We start from the raw sequence: 18,685 nt of genomic DNA, 5'->3' as shown, positions 1-18,685 counted from the left end.
TTGGTTTACCCAGAATAGATGTTAAGCTAACCAGCATGTAATTTTATATTTGTGGTATGTAAGCTTTTATGAAAAAAATTATCAAACTGAAAGGGTGAGATATGTTTAACAAATAAACAAACAAACAGACATCTGCTTCACTGAAACTTACACAATAAACCTCTGAGATCCTCCTAGCTAATTTTATTCCTATATTACCCATAAAATAACTCTCTAACTACTGTTCTCAGGTTCCCTGAATTCAAGGCTGGGCTCTGTCCTGATTTTTCAATCTCATCCTTTTCCTATTTGCACCTGCCTTTATTGCCCACCCCTTGTACCTACAAACCCATAAAAATATTTTGCTATGATAAAACATTCTCCTCTACCACTTGAATTCATGACACTGTGCTTTAGTAATCTTTCTAATTATATTTAACTGGACCCATGCTACTAGGAGAATGCAAAAGCATGCAGTGATTTCCACTGAATGTGAACAGGATATTTCGAACCAATTTAGGTTAATTGATTTTACATATTTCAATTGAACTGCTTTGTGTGAGAAATCAGCAAGCATAATTTCAATAGTAGCTATGTAGCCCCAGGTGGACCTAGAGAGGACATGCTTCTGCTCAGTCATAAAAAGGTATGTTAATGCTTCCAAGCACTCATTTTGGAAACATACAGTGGTGTAACTCTCAGGAGATAGGTGTGCAATTGGTTAGAGCCCAAACCTGCAGAGTGAATCCTTCTCCCTGAAAATCACTGAAATACCAAGGGCAAGGTCATTTCACAGGAAAACACACACACATTCACAATTTAAATGCTCCTTCCATTTAGCCTTCCCAGAATTCTAAACTTAAAGGTGCATTTTTTTCTCAAAACTGGCCCATAACAATATTATGATAATATAAAGGCACAAAATGTAATGACGGTAGTCATAAGCAACAATATCAAACAACATTATGCATGCAGAAATAAAAATGGCCAAATTAATTAAATGGTTACTAGCCTAGTTTGTATTTTCTTCATTTGAATAATCTTTATGTTTTGGTGATTTGTCTTGAGGTATCACGTAAGCTCTCTTAAAACACAAACTTAAAAAACAAAACAAGTTTCACATAATTAATGAATGATTTAAAAGGAACCAAGCTAGGAATGGCCTTGAAACCAGACATCAAACTGATATTTTCTCATTCACTGGGCTCTACAAATCTCAACCCAGGTGTCATAGACTGGCAGAATGCAGAGGAGTGGTGGAAGGCTCTGGCTGGTCAACCCCCAAGGGAACCCCAGGAGAAGAAGGCTCATAGCCAAGGGATTGGTGGTGGGATGGCGATGAGTGGTCAGAAGGAGAAGAGGAAGCAGACTGGGAAGAGATGTTGGAAGCTGAAGAGGCAACAGGGTTTAGTGAACAGGAAGAGGCTGGGGCGGAGAGCAGTCCTGAATTAGAGGAATCCAGAGAGTCTCCCCTTCCTGCTATGGCCAGTCCCCCCCCCCCTCGGATCTCCCAGATTACATATAGAAATGAAGTGGGTGCAGCAAAGAGATACAAAATGACACAGCCTTAAGCTGCTGGGGAAGGAACCAGGGGAGGAGCCTTACAGAGCTGTGGAAAGTCAGGGACCTTCAGTCTTGCCTCATTTGGGCAAGACCTACTGGGAAGAGTTGCTGTGTATTCACTACACTAGGCTGCACTGTGTTAGTTTCTTTGAATAAAGGGTTAACTTCACTGACATTGGGTGTTTTGTTACTGACCTACTCTTGACTGGGGCTTGTGACACCAAGTTGCTTCCAGACAGTCTCCCTTCTTGAGTATTTACCTTGATTTGCTTGCACAAAGTTTGTGGGGATATCAACTATTTACTTAACATTCATTTTGGTTGGTTTGCAGGGAGGTTAGATGGTGTTACATTCAGAAAACATTTTTCCTCACTTTCTAGCACAGTTTTCTATCATATTCATTATCATAAAAGTTGGGAGTTGGTTGGTTGGGGGGGGGGTTGTGTGCAAGGGTTCCAAGTGAACTTTAATTTCACGATCTGAATTTGCCAGAAAAAGTGACTGTTGCTATTTTGGAGTGCAGTTCAGTCTGGAAGTTTCCCTGGTCTCTGAGATAGGGAAACCAATAGGAAAGTTAGCCATTCAATGCTCAGTATGAGAATGGGGATGTTGATATTAAATATATGTTAACCAGTAATATATTTCAAGGCACAAAGCAAATTAAGTCAGGCAATAGTCACTGAATGCCACAAATAAATGAATTCTCTAGGATTCTCTGAAAGGCTATGATCATAGTGGCTTGAATTCAAAGCAAAGAAAAAATAAATTTCAGGTAAGAAGTTCAAAGGAACAAGGATTGCGATTCATAATTGGCTACACTGACATGGAGCTCCAATTATGGAGTGAACGTATTATGTTCAGCTCATTAGGCATTTCAGACAAATGAGATGTGGAGCTTTATAGACTTGTTGCAAGATATTATTGTGAATAAGTCTGTATCTGTTCTAGTGTTGGCTGGATATAGCAGATTCCCAGGACTGATGGGCAAAGACAGGGAAACAAATTTGAGCAAGTCTTATGGAGAATTTTACAAAACGAAACAAAAAACAAGTTAGTTCCAGTTACAAAGACTGAAAACTGATTTTAAGTCAGCTAGAGAAAGGAATGGTAACATATAAGGCAATATTGATGCTTTCAAAAGTATCAAAATGCAAGTTATAATAATTTAATTGCCGTAAAGGAATAAGGATTTTGTAGTGCAATCCTGTTGTCTTTGTTCATGGAGTTTTCTTGGCAGGGATACGGAGTGGCTTGCTGGTTCCTCCTCCAGGTGGATCATGTTTGGTCAAAACTCTCCACTATGACCTGTTCATCTTGGGTGTCCTGCTCGGCATAGTTCATAGCTTCTCTGTATGGAAGTGAGAGCTGGACCATAAAGAAGGCTGATTGCCAAAGAATTGATGTTTTTGAATTATGGTGCTGGAGGAGACTCTTGAGAGTCCCATGGACTGCAAGAACATCAAACCTATCCATTCTGAAGGAATCAGCCCTGAGTGCTCACTGGAAGGACAGATCATGAAGCTGAGGATCCAATACTTTGGTCACCTCATGAGAAGAGAAGACTGCCTGGAAAAGACCCTGATGTTGGGAAAGATGGAGGGCACAAGGAGAAGGGGACGACAGAGGATGAGATGGTTGGATGGTGTTCTCGAAGCTACCAGCATGAGTTTGTCCAAACTGCGGGAGGCAGTGGTGGACAGAAGTGCCTGGCGTGCTCTGGTCCAGGGGGTCACAAAGAGTCAGACATGACTAAACGACTAAACAACAACAACAACAGTGCAATCCTAACCTCCTGGAAAGGGGCTCCACCATGCCCAGGTGGGCCAAAAGCAGTTTTCCCACTGGGAAATTACAATTATTACAGCAGGCAGAAAAACAGGATTAAGGACCTTTTGGTTTGCCAAGACCCTCTTTCTACTTGAAGAAGAGCATGGAAAACATACGGCTTCAATTTGGATTTTTACGCATGGTTAGTTCTTCAAAAATACGCTCATATGCTCTCTCAAACCACTGTGTGCTGCTGCTGCGTGGTGTTATATAAAAATGGGAGGGAGGGGGTTAGGAACCCTCTTTTGCAAATGCAGCATTATTAATAGATTGTGCAGATGCAGAAGATTGAAAATGTCAACGAATCGATTTCCTGTTTTTCACATTAAAGCTTTGGGGGTCGGCATATCTCTTCTTGCCTTGTTGGAATTGGGAAGCTTGATTCCTAATGCTACATTATTTACAACAGAGGCAGAGCATGATCCAGAAGGCAAAACAAACTGTCAATAACTTATTAACGAAATTTGCAGCCACAGGCAAACACTGATAGAGGGCTCCCAAAGAGCAAGTCATCAAACGTATTGCTAAGGTGAGCCAGCCACAGATATTAAGAGTTAAGGTATTTAGGAACACCTACGCTCAGAAGAAAATAATAATTATTGTTTACAAGCTCGGTCCAGATAGAATGTCCCCACTCTGAAAGCCATTTTCTTCTAGCGCCTGATGGAGAAATTTAGAAAGCTCTGCAAAGATCCAAATTTTGAAAGTAGGAATAGATTTAGGCTAGTAGACACAGCAGATGACACAACCTTGATGGCAGAAAGTGAGGAGGACTTAAAGTACCTTTTAATGAGGGTGAAAGAGGAGAGCGCAAAATATGGTCTGAAGATCAACATCAAAAAAACAAAGTTCATGGCCACTGGGCCCATCACCTCTTGGCAAATAGAAGGGGAAGAAATGGAGGCAGTGAGAGATTTTACTTTCTTGGGCTCCATGATCACTGCAGATGGTGACAGCAGCCACAAAATTAAAAGACGCCTGCTTCTTGGGAGAAAAGCAATGACAAACCTAGACAACATCTTAAAAAGCAAAGACATCACCTTGCCAACAAAGGTCCATATAGTTAAAGCTATGGTTTTCCCAGTAGTGATGTAGGGAAGTGAGAGCTGGACCATAAAGAAGGCTGATCGCCGAAGAATTGATGCTTTTGAATTATGGTGCTGGAGGAGAGTCTTGAGAGTCCCATGGACTGCAAGAAGATCAAACCTATCCATTCTTCAGGAAATGAGCCCTGAGTGTTCACTGGAAGGACAGATCATGAAGCTGAGACTCCAATACTTTGGCCACCTCATGAGAAGAGAAGACTCCCTGGAAAAGACCCTGATGTTGGGAAAGATGGAGGGCACAAGGAGAAGGGGACGACAGAGGACAAGATGGTGGGACAGTGTTCTCTAAGCTACCAGCATGAGTTTGACCAAACTGCGGGAGGCAGTGGAAGACAGGAGTGCCTGGTGTGCTCTGGTCCAGGGGGTCACGAAGAGTTGGACACGAATAAATGACTAAACAACAACAAAGTAGACACAGCCACCTAGTCAAAGAGCATTTCCACATAAGAAGAGTCTGTTGCATCAGGCCAATGGTCCATCTTGTCTAGATTCTCATTCTGATAGGTGGCTTCCAGATGACTATGAGAAGCCTGCAAGCAGGACCTGGGAGTAACAGCCCACCCCTTGCTTGTGATTTCCAGGAACTGGACCTTCAGGAGTTCCACTTTAGTTTATTATTGTGGAGAAAAAGGTAAAACTTACATGGGTGTTTGTTGTTTTGTTGGCAATAAACAAAGGGTCTTCACTCTTGTAGCCTGACAGTCAATCCACACAGCTCACTTCTCGTTGCACTTTGCAGAGCAAATCTTAATCAGCAGTATCCCACCTACCCCTGAAGTGTTTGTAGCAACAAAGGCTCAAAAAGAATGTGCTGAATGGGGGTGCAATTTAATAAAGTGTAAGTCTCCTGAGGGATTCTGATGCATCTTTGGTTAATGTTGCTATTACTGATCACACATTAAATCATGTTAGGGAGGGAAACACCTCTTTAAAGTTATTTAAGGTTCATTTTGCTTCAATGATTTCAATTTAAAAATTAGCATTTTAACATGCACCATCAACTAAACATCCCATTTCCTATGTAAAGGAGACACAGCATAATCTATATTCTACTGCCCTCTGGCTGAAAAGAAGCATGCTGCCAAAAGACCATAAATATTCAATGCATGTAAATGCAACTTTGTCCATGGAGTTTTCTTGGCAGGGATACCGGAGTGGCTTGCCAGTTCCTGATGCAGGTGGATCACGTTTAGTCAAAACTCTCCACTGTGACCTGTCCATCTTGGGTGGCCCTGCATGGCATAGCTCATAGCTTCTCTGAGTTATTCAGGCCCCTTCGCCATGACAAGGCAGTGATCCATGAAGGCAAGCAAAATTTGAGGGAGAAAGTGAAAGATACAGGAAATTGAAAGCAGATTTCCAAAAAATAGCAAGGAGAGACAAGAGGGCCTTCTTAAACAAGCAATGCAAAGAAATAGAGGGAAACAACAGAATGGGAAAAACCAGAGATCTGTTCAAGAAAATTGGAGATATGAAAGGAACATTTCGTACAAAGATTACCATAATAAAGGACAAAAGTGGAAAGGACCTAACAGAAGCAGAAGACATCAAGAAGAGGTGGCAAGAATACACAGAGGAATTATGCCAGAAAGATATGGATGTCTCGTACACCCCAGGTAGTGTGGTTGCTGACCTTGAGTCAGACATCCTGAAGTCGGATGGGCCTTAGAAAGCACTGCTAATAACAAGGCTAGTGGAAGTGATGATATTCCAGCTGAACTATTTAAAATTTTAAAAATGATGCTGTTAAGGTGCTACACTCAATATGCCAGCAAGTTTGGAAAACTCAGCACTGACCAGAGGATTGGAGAAGATCAGTCTACATCCCAATCCCAAAGAAGGGTAGTGCCAAAAAATGCTCCAACTACCACACAATTGTGCTCATTTCACACGCTAGCAAGGTTATGGTTAAAATTTTACAAGGCAGGCTTAAGCAGTAAGTGGACTGAGAACTCCCAGAATTCATCATGTGAAAGGCTGAACTGGATGAATCCCAAGCCAGAATTAAGATTGCCAGAAGAAATATCAACAACCTCAGATATGCGGATGACACAACCTTGATAGCAGAAAGTGGGGGGATTCTTGCAAATGGGAGGTTGCAAATGTGATCCGTGTGGGAAGCACGTTCATAACCCGCAGCATTGAATGCGCGGGTTGCGATTTGGTGCTTTTGCGCATGCGCAAAGCGCGATTTAGCACTTCTGCACATGGGCAAGCGCCGGAACCCGGAAGTAACCCATTCCGGTACTTCCGGGTTCAGCGCTGTGTGCAACCCGAAATCGCACAACCCAAAGCATCTGTAACCCGAGGTATGACTGTATAGATATTGTGAATACGTAAGTTTTTTAATTATTTTTCGTTTGGTTCTGGATCCAAAGGTTGGTTCCCTCGGGTTGTTCAAAATCATTTAAAAAAAACCTGTAGAAATCAAAAGCAATTTTGGAACAGTAAGCATTAAACATACACTGCTGGTGACAGGTAGATACTGTGCAAGAAATTGCCCTTAAAGATGATAAAAGCTCATCCAGCCGACAGAAATCCCTTTTGAAAGAGGAAGCTGTTCGGAGCCTTCATGCAGGACTGCAGAGTGAGGAGCAGGGCAAATGGGACGTTTAGCTGAAGGTGCGCATTAGAATGCTAGTTTTGAAAGTGAAATTGTTGAAGCAAAGGGAGCTTAAATAACTTTAAAGACGCCTTCCTCCCTCGATAGGGCTGTGGTGAGAATGTGGAGCTGTAGCTAAAAATGCCCAGCTCATTGTCACAACCAGCCAAAGCTCTGATAGTCAAAGAAATTTGAGGAGGGGGTCAGCAGGTATCCTAAGAGTGCCAAGCGCATTGAAAGTTAGAGGCACTTTAGGAATTTGGTATTTGTGAATTCTAATACCAACTGACCCAGTCTGCATCAACTGATGTGTGTATTGAATTCTGCTCATCCACCAGCTTTCATATTCCTTGAATGTTCTGATACAATTTTTAGATCAAGGAGGAAATAGTAGCATTGTCTATTTCATCTCTCCCTCCCCCCATCCTTTTTATATCCTCATTCTAAAGGTCATGCCCTTGCAACTTTCCCTTTTGTGTTTCCACTTTCCCTTTCCTTTTTCTGAAGCTTGCATTTCAGCATGATGAAAATATACGATTATGACATCAGCCTGCAACAAGATAGCATTGAGAGAGAGAGAGAGATTTCCAAATTTTTAACAATAATACAATATATTATAACATATTTATTTTTTAGCTCTGTTGAGCTATCCACTTCCCCCCACCCATCTTCTGGTTTTCTAAGACTTACCTTAAATCCACACATCTATATCATCACAATTCTACATTTTTCTAAATTATTCAAATTTTTAAAATACAGGTAGAAAAATTCTTCTTGTAAACATTGTGAGCTTTATCTCAATCCTCCTAGCGTTTTTCATGGCATACACTGATTTTCTATATAATAAATAAATTTACTCCAATCTCTCTGGAACACTTGGTCACACTCTGGTGTTGGATTTTCCCCGTCAGCTTTGCCAGTTCCTCATAGTCCATCATCTTCGTCTGCCAATCTTGTAGCGTCAGTATTTCTTGCTGTTTTCATTTTGGGGCAATTAAAGTTCTTGCTGTTGTAATGGCATACATAAATAGTTTCTGATCTGATCTAGATATTTCATCTCCTACCATTCCCAACAGGAATGCTTTGGGTTTCTTGGGGAAAGTATATTGTAACATTTTCTTTAACTCATGAAATATACCGTATTTTTCACCGGTATATCACCGACCCCTCTCGCTCTCCAGGCTTCAGGAAGCTCTCCGTAAGCCTTAGGAGCCCGCGGGAGTTCCCGCCGGGCTCCCTAGGCTTGCGGATAGCAGCCTGCATCTCGAAGCCTGGGGCGCGCTGCACAGCGCGCCCCAGGCTTCGGTTCCCTGACCTGGTTTGGAGGCTGGTGGCAGGGAGAAGAGCGCTTCTCCCTGCCGCCAGCCCCACAAGCTTGAGGGAGAGCGGGGAGGCGCAGCGCACCTTCCCGCTGTCCCCCGACCTGGTTTGGAGGCTAGTGGCACCCGCCCTGTGGTAAGCCCTCCCACCACATGTCAAAGAGAACAACAACTACCAGACTTTTAGATGACATCTGAAGGCAGCCATGTTTAGGGAAGCTTTTAATGTTTGATGCATTACTGTATTTTAATATTGTGTTGGAATCTGCCCAGAGTGGTTGGGGAAACCCAGACAGGTGGGCGGGGTATAAATAATAAATAATAAATAATAAATAATAAATAATAAATAATAAATAATAAATAATAAATAATAAATAATAAATAATAAATAATAAATAATAAATAATAAATAATAAATAATAAATAATAAATAATAAATAATTTATTATTATTATTACATAAAGACAACAGCATGAATTATTGCAGACCTGATGGAAGGTAGAGCCCAACAAAACTCACAGGGGTACAAATTCCTCACCCCTGCACAATTCCCAGCATGCATGAACTAACCTGAATATGATGCCCACAAAGTCTCTCCCTCCCCTGGAAATTTTAAGCATCCGTCTCAAACATTTCCTTTATGAAAGCTCCTTCTCGTCCTTTCATTTTCTCTCTTCCAAATGCTTTTGCATCTGTGGCTGCTTCCAAGAATGTTAGCAAGCATCCACAGGAAAGAAAAATGAAGATTCGTTATGCGTTCCTGCAGGGCTTATTTTGCCATTTATGTAACCATGTGCCTTTGTTAAAGAAACTCATTCCAACAAATCTGTTCATGTTCCACAGCTCTGATTTGCAATATTATGCAGGGTCATTGAAGAGCAGACCCTGACAAAGATATTTTTTACATCAACCAAATCCAGACAGATTCTAAAGATCTCTCTCCTTATCTACTGCTTATCATGATGTTATAAAGAGAATGCCAAGCAGGAAAGTTAAAACCAAGGCCTCAGTTCATTCAACCAGTAGTACTTAGCATTTATATAGCACTTTTAAAAAATGTATAATGGCAAAGAATAAGGAGTCCCTGCTTCCTAAGAGATGTTCAAAGTGCTGCACATTTATAGATACAGGCTAACGATCATTGTAAACAATCAACAGAATCAAGTGGCTGAGCAGGAACTAAAGAGATGATAGAATAAGTAAACAGAAATTACGGTAGTTGTTTTATTGAATTGCACAGTATTTTAAAGATGGCTTAGCAATGAAATTTAAGTGTTAATTTGTTAATTTGTAGCGGTGTTGGCAAAATGTAGTCATAGTTTTGGTACTTTCTACTCTTTGGGAAGGACTGGTGTCCAATATTTTCTGAGTTTCCTACGCTGGTCCCATTGATCCATTACTTCAGGGCTCATTCAGACTACCTTTTGTTCTGCACTTTCCAGGTGTGCACCCACATTTTGAAGCTCTAGTTGCCGTTTGCGAGTTTTCCCAGGGAAAGCACCAGGACAGGGGAAAAGAACTGCTCAGACACAGAGCTTAGAAGTCCAGACCTGTGCTTAGAAACGTGGCACAAAAAGTAAGTCTAGATGAACACTCTGTGCCACTGTGGCCACCTGAGCTTCAGGTGATGGCAATGGATGCAGAAGAAACCCCAAGCTACGTACCTGCTCCTTCAGAGGGAGTATAACCCCTGCAAGAACAGGAAAATCTGAAAAGGAATTCACCCTCTCTACCTCATTGGATCATGTTTCTTTCTTTTTTAAAAAAATAATCTTTATTAATTTAAATTACACAAATATACAAAGAATTTACAATATTATACTACAAAAAGAAAATTAAAGAAAAAGCAATTAAGAAAAAATAAAAGAAAATACAGAAAAAAGAAAGAAGAAAAAGCAGATTTACGTGCATAAAAAAACTTAATCTTCCTAATTAATACTTAAAAAAGACCTCTGACAAAACGAGTCTTCCAATCATTCTCATTGTACTGTTTATACTGTCATGGTTTTTTTTCGCAGTTTTATATTCTTTAATATTGTTCCCGTCTACTCCACAAACGGTATTTGTTGTGTTTACAAGTATCAGTCAAGTTCTGCTAATATGGTGTGGTTGGTACAATATGATCATTGGATAACATTGGATCATACCTTGTTTCTCAGGACTAAACTTACAGCTTTAGATTCTGTTGCTGAAGAGATATTTGCCTTCAGGTTTGATGAAGGAAAGTGAGCTCCTCATTCCCGTTTTTAAACTTAATTTAACTCTGAACAAGGGATTTTGTGTTATGATGCTCTTCATCCTTCCTAATGCAACATTCTAGTGTGGTGATAAATACTTTAATGTGTAGGAGTAACTTGGAATATAAGAGCCAAAGCACAAACTAGGCAAGCCTATTAGGTTGCTGTGGAATGGCTTTCTTCTCTTAATTCCTTTGAAGCCAATAATTTTGGAGGACTAATTGGTCTTCCCTCCTCTTCCTAACTTAGGGTTCTCCTTTTTCTGTCTGCAATTAGCAAAACTATGACAGCACCTGCAGCATGTACATCCACACACATATATGCAAATGCCAGAAGTCATCAATCCAATTAGACTGTGGGCTTGCTTGTTTAAAACTAGGATGTGTTTCTAGGACTGTAAATGAAAGAAGCTCCTAGGTTTTGTTTCCTATTAATCATACAGTCTCTGATCTGTCTCAGTGGCTTCCTATTCTTATTATCTTATTCTGAAGGATCAACCGGCAAAGATACGTATTATGTTGCAAGCAGAGATTTGTGGCAGATATGGCTGAATTGCAGTGCAGCCTTTTAGCAGAAGCAAAGTCGATTTTCAGTTCTGTGGCTCTTTTCTGAAACCCTGATAAATAAGCATCACATAAACCCAGTGAAAAGCATATGTTGACTAGGAGCTGCACATCTGCTTACTCCACTCACAACCCCCCTTGCCATTTGCCCCATATTAACCATCTTTTTTTTTCTTTTTTAAATTTGTTGTTGTTGTTTAGTCATTTAGTTGTGTCCAACTCTTCATGACCCCATGGACCAGAGCACGCTAGGCACTCCTGTCTTCCACTGCCTCCCGCAGTTTGGTCAAACTCATGCTGGTAGCTTTGAGAACACTGTCCCACCATCTTGTCCTCTGTTGTCCCCTTCTCCTTGTGCCCTCCATCTTTCCCAACATCAGGGTCTTTAGCAGGGAGTCTTCTCTTCTCATGAGGTGGCCAAAGTATTGGAGCCTCAGCTTCAGGATCTGTCGTTCCAGTGAGCACTCAGGGCTGATTTCCTTAAGAATGGAGAGGTTTGATCTTCTTGCAGTCCATGGGACTCTCAAGAGTCTCCTCCAGACCATAATTCAAAAGCATCAATTCTTCAGCAATCAGCCTTCTTTATGGTCCAGCTCTCACTTCCATACATCACTACTGGGAAAACCATAGCTTTAACTATACGGACCTTTGTTGGCAAGTTGATGTCTCTGCTTTTTAAGATGCTGTCTAGGTTTGTCATTGCTTTTCTCCCAAGAAGCAGGGGTCTTTTAATTTCGTGGCTGCTGTCACCATCTGGAGTGATCATGGAGCCCAAGAAAGTAAAATCTCTCACTGCCTCCATTTCTTCCCCTTCTATTTGCCAGGAAGTGATGGGCCCAGTGGCCATGATCTTCGTTTTTTTGATGTTGAGCTTCAGACCACTTTTTGCGCTCTCCTCTTTCACCCTAATTAAAAGGTTCTTTAATTCCTCCTCACATTCTGCCTTCAGTGTTGTGCCATCTGCATATCTGAGGTTGTTTTTATTAAATTTTACAATTTTACATTCAACACAATCATCACCATCACACAAAAGAAAAATATGCAAATCTAAATCTTCCCCTACCCCACCCCCCTCTGACTTCCCTCAACCACCTCTTATGGTTCTTTAAACATTTGCTTCTCCCGCTTATTTCATTTTACCTTCATTTTGAAACCTTTTAACTAAATAGTCTTATATTCTTATCATTTTTATACTCTATCTTTTCAAATCACATCTTACACTTTGTTATTCTCCCAATTATTGCTCCTTGTCTTTGACCCTTATTTTCTTAATTGTAAGTGTTTACTCAAACCCTGCTAGTGAGTCCACGTCTTTACAATATTTCTGTAAATACATCATAAATGGTTCCCAGTCTTTTTTAAAGTCTCTATTGTCCTTGTCTCTGAGTTTCCCAGTACGTTTTGCCATTTCAGCATACTCCATAAGTTTTGCTTGCCATTCTTGCCAATAAGGCATGAATCTAAAACTATGGTACAGAAACAATGGGAATGCTTAAATGAATATTTACACAAACAGGGATCAAACACAAAAGTTTGGTCGTGCTTAGACTAACCTTGTGAAGAATACAGAGAATACAAAGATTAGATGGACTATGAAAGAATTTAAGGAAAGGAAGTGACTGAAGAACAGATATAAAGGAGAATTAGATAACCAAGAGATGTGTGGTGAATGCGGTGGAAGTCTTTTCTAATATTTTAACTAGGATTTAAATATCGTAATGTTTGAAGTATGAATTTGGAATAATTGATTACGAAAAGTATTTTTTCTCTTCATTCTTTTTCTTGTTTCTTTCTTTTATCTTTTGTCTTTCTTCTTTTCTAGTCTGCATTTTGGAAAATTGTGTAGATAAAATGTTTTTATGTATGGTTATGTATTGTTTTGTATTGGTTATGTATGGTTATGTATGGTTATGTATTGGGATGCAGGTGGCGCTGTGGGTTAAAGCCTCAGCGCCTAGGACTTGCCGATCGAAAGGTCGGCGGTTCGAATCCCTGCGGCGGGGTGCGCTCCCGCTGCTCGGTCCCAGCGCCTGCCAACCTAGCACCTCCGGGTGCAAGTAGATAAATAGGGACCGCTTACCAGCGGGAAGGTAAACGGCGTTTCCGTGTGCGGCTCTGGCTCGCCAGAGCAGCAATGTCACACTGGCCACGTGACCCGGAAGTGTCTCCGGACAGCGCTGGGCCCTGGCCTCTTGAGTGAGATGGGCGCACAACCCCAGAGTCTGTCAAGACTGGCCCGTACGGGCAGGGGTACCTTTACCTTATGTATTGTTTCTATTTCTTTTTTTCTATTCATTTTTTTGTAACATTTAATAAAATAATAATAATGATGTGTAAAAAAAAAGGTTTTCCTTGCCACTCTTCTTTCATAGGTATCTTTTCATCTTTCCATTTTGGGGCTAATAACATCCTAGTGGCTGTTGTAGCACATTAACCATCTTGAGCTTCTCCTTCCCACCACATGCATTTGCGTGGCAAGTTCCTGCCTCCCCCCAGCAGAATTAAAGACACAAGACACCGTAATTAAGGTTAATGGGCTAAAATTGGCCACAACTTTATTGGTTACAGGTGATGAGCGGTGATGAATGCAGGTCACTTCAGTGCTGCTGGTTTGACTTCAGCCCTGGATGCACACTCCATTGTCTCTCAAAATAGACAGATGCCAACAAATAACATCCAAGCAAGCAAAAGACATGATCACAGTTCAAAAACACATCCCAGCCATGCAAGAGCCATCAACAAAGGTGCAGAGCAAGGTCAGTGTGGGATCCAGGTTGGGGAAGAGTCTGAGGAGCGAGAAAGAGAAACTACATCAGGTCCTTGGGACTGAGGTTCTCTGTTCCAAGTCTATGGGTAACAAATATGCTAAATATATGGCAGTGGAAAAAGCCATATTGTGCGTGTTAGCTGTGAGTAAAATCTTCACTGATTTGCAAAGCAAAGTGATTTTGATTTATTCTAGCCTAGGTATTTTTGTTGGGAATGTTTGTATAAAGGTGGATGAGGGAATATTTAATTATTTAATGTGCTCAGAGTGATTGCCATTGTGCCAACTCTGCAACAAAAGAGTAAGACTCTTCCAAACCTCTCTCTTCAGCAATTCCTACCTTTATCTATATATATAGAATTATGCAGTGCAATTGTGTGCAATTGAATTAATTAGATTATAGTGATACTATATCACCCGATTGTATTTTAGTCACCATCTTAGACACGGAGTTGTATCCAATTATCTGCCAGCAGAGTTGTGGCCCCCAGCCTCCCCTTATACAATACTACCTTGGAGAAGCTGTTTTATTTAATCCCTGCAAGTCAGTCAACAAAAAAAAGGGGGGAAGCAGCATAGAGCTTGTGCACCATAAGCTTATGGCTTATTCCTGATTCGTAGTTCCTAATTCAAATCCTTCTCCTACTTTGAATTTTGCAGATGCAACGAAACCACAGTCATGAGAGAAGCTACCATTTTGAATAAGGACACAGCTTTGCATCCAGTCTAACGAAGACATCATCTGGAGAGAAAGAAACTGATACAATACACATGAAACGGATTCATATTCACGTACAAAGCTCAGGCTAAGATTTAATCAGGGAAGACAGCAACTAATGATAATGATGTGCAAATAGACAACTATGAATATTTGAATAGGTCAATCATTTACATTATAATTTGGATTTGGCAAAGCTAAAAACTAATTTGAATGCGCACAATGAACATTTCTACTGTTTCTTATAAGCAGAAAAGAAGGAGCCGAGTAAATTGGACTGTTGTTCATAGTTGGCAGTTCTTTCCTGTAAAATGGTTTGGATTGTTTCTCTATGAATAAAGCGTAATGAGTGGAATAATATCCATTATTTAATAGGTACCAACTGGTCCCAGATTTTGAATCAAAGCAGAGCCAAGTTCCACAACCCATACAACCTACAACACCCTTCATTTTAAAATAAAAAACAACAATTAGAAAAGGATATAAAGTACTTTAGTGATAATTAACATATTTGTATCCCACTTTATCCATAACATTATTTCAAGATGGCTTTTATAATTTTAACAATAAAAAATAAACATTTTAAAAATTAATAATAAAATGAGAACATGCAAAAGCTTTTTAGTGGGAGCATAAAACCAAATTTACTTTAAAGCAGCTTCAAAATAAAACCATAATATTCGGAATTTTAAAGGCCTGGATAAAACTCCTGGTTGCTAGAACACATAAAGAGAGGTGCAAGGTAAATGGTTTGTTTAAAATAGATAAGAAAAAATGGATTTAGTATAGAAATTTCGTGGTTTGAAAAGGGATTATTGGAAAATAATGTGAAGTTACTTTCTAAAATGTATGAATTGTTTCTAGAGTGGCATACTAAGGACGAAGAAGTTAAATCAGTAATGATAAACTGGGTACAAGACATTGGGCACAATATTCAGTTTTCATCTTGGGGAAAATTATGGACTTAAAATTTACAGCGTGCTGTACGTTGAAGGAAAACTAGATGAAAATGATGTGTCAGTGGTATTTAACACCTGTAAAACTAGCAAAAATGTATAGAACTGCTTCCAATGTTTGCAGGAAATGTAAGGAGAAAGAAGGCACATTCTACCATATGTGGTGGACATGCAAGATAACTAAAGCATGCTGGGAAGGGATTTACAATGAGTCGAAAAAAATGTTTAAAATAATAGGGGAAAACAGAGGCTTTTTTTGTTAGGCATTTTAGGTACAGAGATTCAGAGGGAGCAGAATCAACTATTCATGTATGCGATGACAGCAGTGAGGATACCACTGGCCCAGAGATGGAAAGAAACTAAGTTCCAACCAGAGAGGAATGACTGATGAAAATGATGGACCATGCCGAAATGGCGAAACTGACTTGGAAAATCAGAAACCAGGAAGAGAAGGATTTTAAGGAGGAATGGGGAAAATTTACAATGTACTTAAGAGAACATTGTAAAGAACTAAAAACTTTGGCAGGATTTGAGTAACGTTTGTAATGTACAAAAAATGAATTATTATTCTTTTAACAAATTAGAGAAAATAAGATAAGCAGATGGGGGGAAATCAAGGGATTCAGAGAATACTAAATGGAGAGGTGAATGATTTGTCTGAATTTTAAAATAAAATAAAATTGGTGGTGGGTTTGTTTGCATGTATGAGTTGTTATGGACTATGTTGTAAATAAAGAAAATAATAATACAGTGGTACCTCGGGTTACATACGCTTCAGGTTACAGACGCTTCAGGTTACAGACTCTGCTAACCCAGAAATAGTGATTCAGGTTAAGAACTTTGCTTCAGGATGAGAACAGAAATTGTGCTCCAGTGGCGTGGCAGCAGTGGGAGGCCCCATTAGCTAAAGTGGTGCTTCAGGTTAAGAACAGTTTCAGGTTAAATACGGACATCCAGAACGAATTAAGTACTTAACCTGAGGTACCACTGTAAAAATTCCAATCTGTCTGAATTTAGAATTGTTATGTAAAACTTAATTTAAAAAAAAAATAAAGAGAGGGGGAGGGCAAGGTGCACAGAACTGGGGAGAGCCCTATGGAAGAGGCCCAGTTCTAACCTTAGAAGTGCTGTGGAAGTTGGAAGTTTGAGCTTCGATGTCTAGCAAAAAAACCAATGACCAGGCGGCAGGTAGCAAATCAAAAACGGATTTTTTTCTTGTACAAGAATGGTGCCTCATCCACCTTACGGTGCAGACAAGAGACCCCATTACAGGCAACAAACGATTTAGGCATGGCACCGAACTCAGAAGTGGTCCCAAAATGTTAGAAAGGCATCATGAATAGGGGCAGGGCAGAGGCAAGGCAAGGGCAGAGAGGGGCTGAGTGGGGGCGGAACAGGGCAGAATGGGCATACATGCGCTTTGCCGATGCGAGCGGAACCCCCTCACAAAATGAGGATTGCCTGTACAGGTTACACATAAAGGTAAAGGGACCCCTGACCATTAGGTCCAGCCGTGACCGACTCTGGGGTTGCGGCGCTCATCTCGCTTTAATGGCCAAGGGAGCCAGTGTACAGTTTCCGGGTCATGTGGCCAGCATGACTAAGCCGCTTCTGGCGAACCAGAGCAGCGCACGGAAATGCTGTTTACCTTCCCGCCGGAGCGGTACCTATTTATCTATTTGCACTTTGACATGCTTTCAAACTGTTAGGCTGGCAGGAGCAGGGACTGAGCAACAGGAGCTCACCCCGTCGCAGGGATTTGAACTGCCAACCTTCTGATCGGCAACTCCTAGGCTCTGTGGTTTAACAGGTTACACATAAGCTTTATAATTTCACATAAACAGCTTGATGCCTTCTTTCCTCCCAGCTTATCACACCTTTGCGCAGTTGCCAAGGCTAATCATGACCTTTGATAAGCAACCTTAACTAGGCATTTGTGGGAGGGGGTTTCCATCGCCCCTTCCTGTTGCCACTAAGCCCTTTCTGATATCCTGCCCTCTTCTATTTGTGGTTAGCAGGACCATTTTTTTCCCTGCTGACCCTTGCCTTTGAAGCTTTGACTTTTGACACCTCACCTAACCACAAACTCCATCTGTTACTTTGTGGTGAAGAGAGTTCCCTGTTGCTGTCTCAAACAAGGTGCTCAGAGACGGATTAGCCCAGGGCACTTAGCCTTTTGTTGTTGTTCTTTAGTCGTTTAGTCATGTCCGACTCTTCGTGACCCCATGGACCAGAGCACGCCAGGCACTCCTGTCTTCCACTGCCTCCTGCAGTTTGGTCAAACTCATGCTGGTAGCTTGGAGAACACTGTCCAACCATCTCGTCCTCCGTCGTCCCCTTCTCCTTGTGCCCTCCATCTTTCCCAACATCAGGGTCTTTTCCAGGGAGTCTTCTCTTCTCATGAGGTGGCTAAAGTATTGGAGCCTCAGCTTCAGGATCTGTCCTTCCAGTGAGCAGTCAGGGCTGATTTCCTCCAGAATGGATAGGTTTGATCTTCTTGCAGTCCATGGGACTCTCAAGAGTCTCCTCCAGCACCATAATTCAAAAGCATCAATTCTTCGGCGATCAGCCTTCTTTATGGTCCAGCTCTCACTTCCATACATCACTACTGGGAAAACCATAGCTTTAACTATGCGGACCTTTGTTGGCAAGGTGATGTCTCTGCTTTTTAAGATGCTGTTTAGCTTTTTACACTTCACTAATTGTTCCTCTTTGCTTAGCCAGAATGACTCTATTTTCTAACACAGCACCCCCCAATAAGAGCAGGCAATCCTTGAGTCAACCGAGGCAGCTTGGGAAGAGGACAACAACAGCAGTTTTTGAACTGAGCCCAGTCCTGTCTCCAACATGCTAGCTTTCTGGGTGCAAGGAAATCTTTTTGTTGGAGAGCAGTATTTGCATTCTGTAGTGATACTGCCCTGACACAGGTTTGCCAGTTCAGTGAGAGGTGAGTACAGGCCCAGGTATAATGAATTCATACATTAGCCTTGGGAACTGACTGCTTGGTTGATCTGTTCTGAATACCGATGAAGCATTTGTACCTTTCAT

At 41.0% G+C, this 18,685-nt stretch overlaps 2 long non-coding RNA genes across 2 annotated transcripts in view; one reads left to right on the top strand and one right to left on the bottom strand.

The window, feature by feature from the left end:
- LOC309348167 overlaps window positions 1–14,780 on the top strand; it is a 33,295-nt gene extending 18,515 nt beyond the window's left edge. Inside the window, exons 2-4 of the long non-coding RNA XR_014159259.1 lie at window positions 9,839–9,972; window positions 13,788–13,952; window positions 14,624–14,780. This is a non-coding gene — a long non-coding RNA (uncharacterized lncRNA). The remainder of the gene's footprint in view (window positions 1–9,838; window positions 9,973–13,787; window positions 13,953–14,623) is intronic.
- Window positions 1–18,685, bottom strand: part of LOC309348138 — a 30,542-nt gene that overhangs the window by 6,279 nt on the left and 5,578 nt on the right. The window lies entirely within an intron of this gene.

Source organism: Podarcis erhardii, assembly GCF_964252035.2.
Source record: "Podarcis erhardii genome assembly, chromosome: 8".
NCBI classification, from domain to species: Eukaryota; Metazoa; Chordata; class Lepidosauria; order Squamata; family Lacertidae; genus Podarcis; species Podarcis erhardii.
Note: the sequence above shows the minus strand (reverse complement) of the source record. Positions and strands in the feature narration are given on the sequence as shown.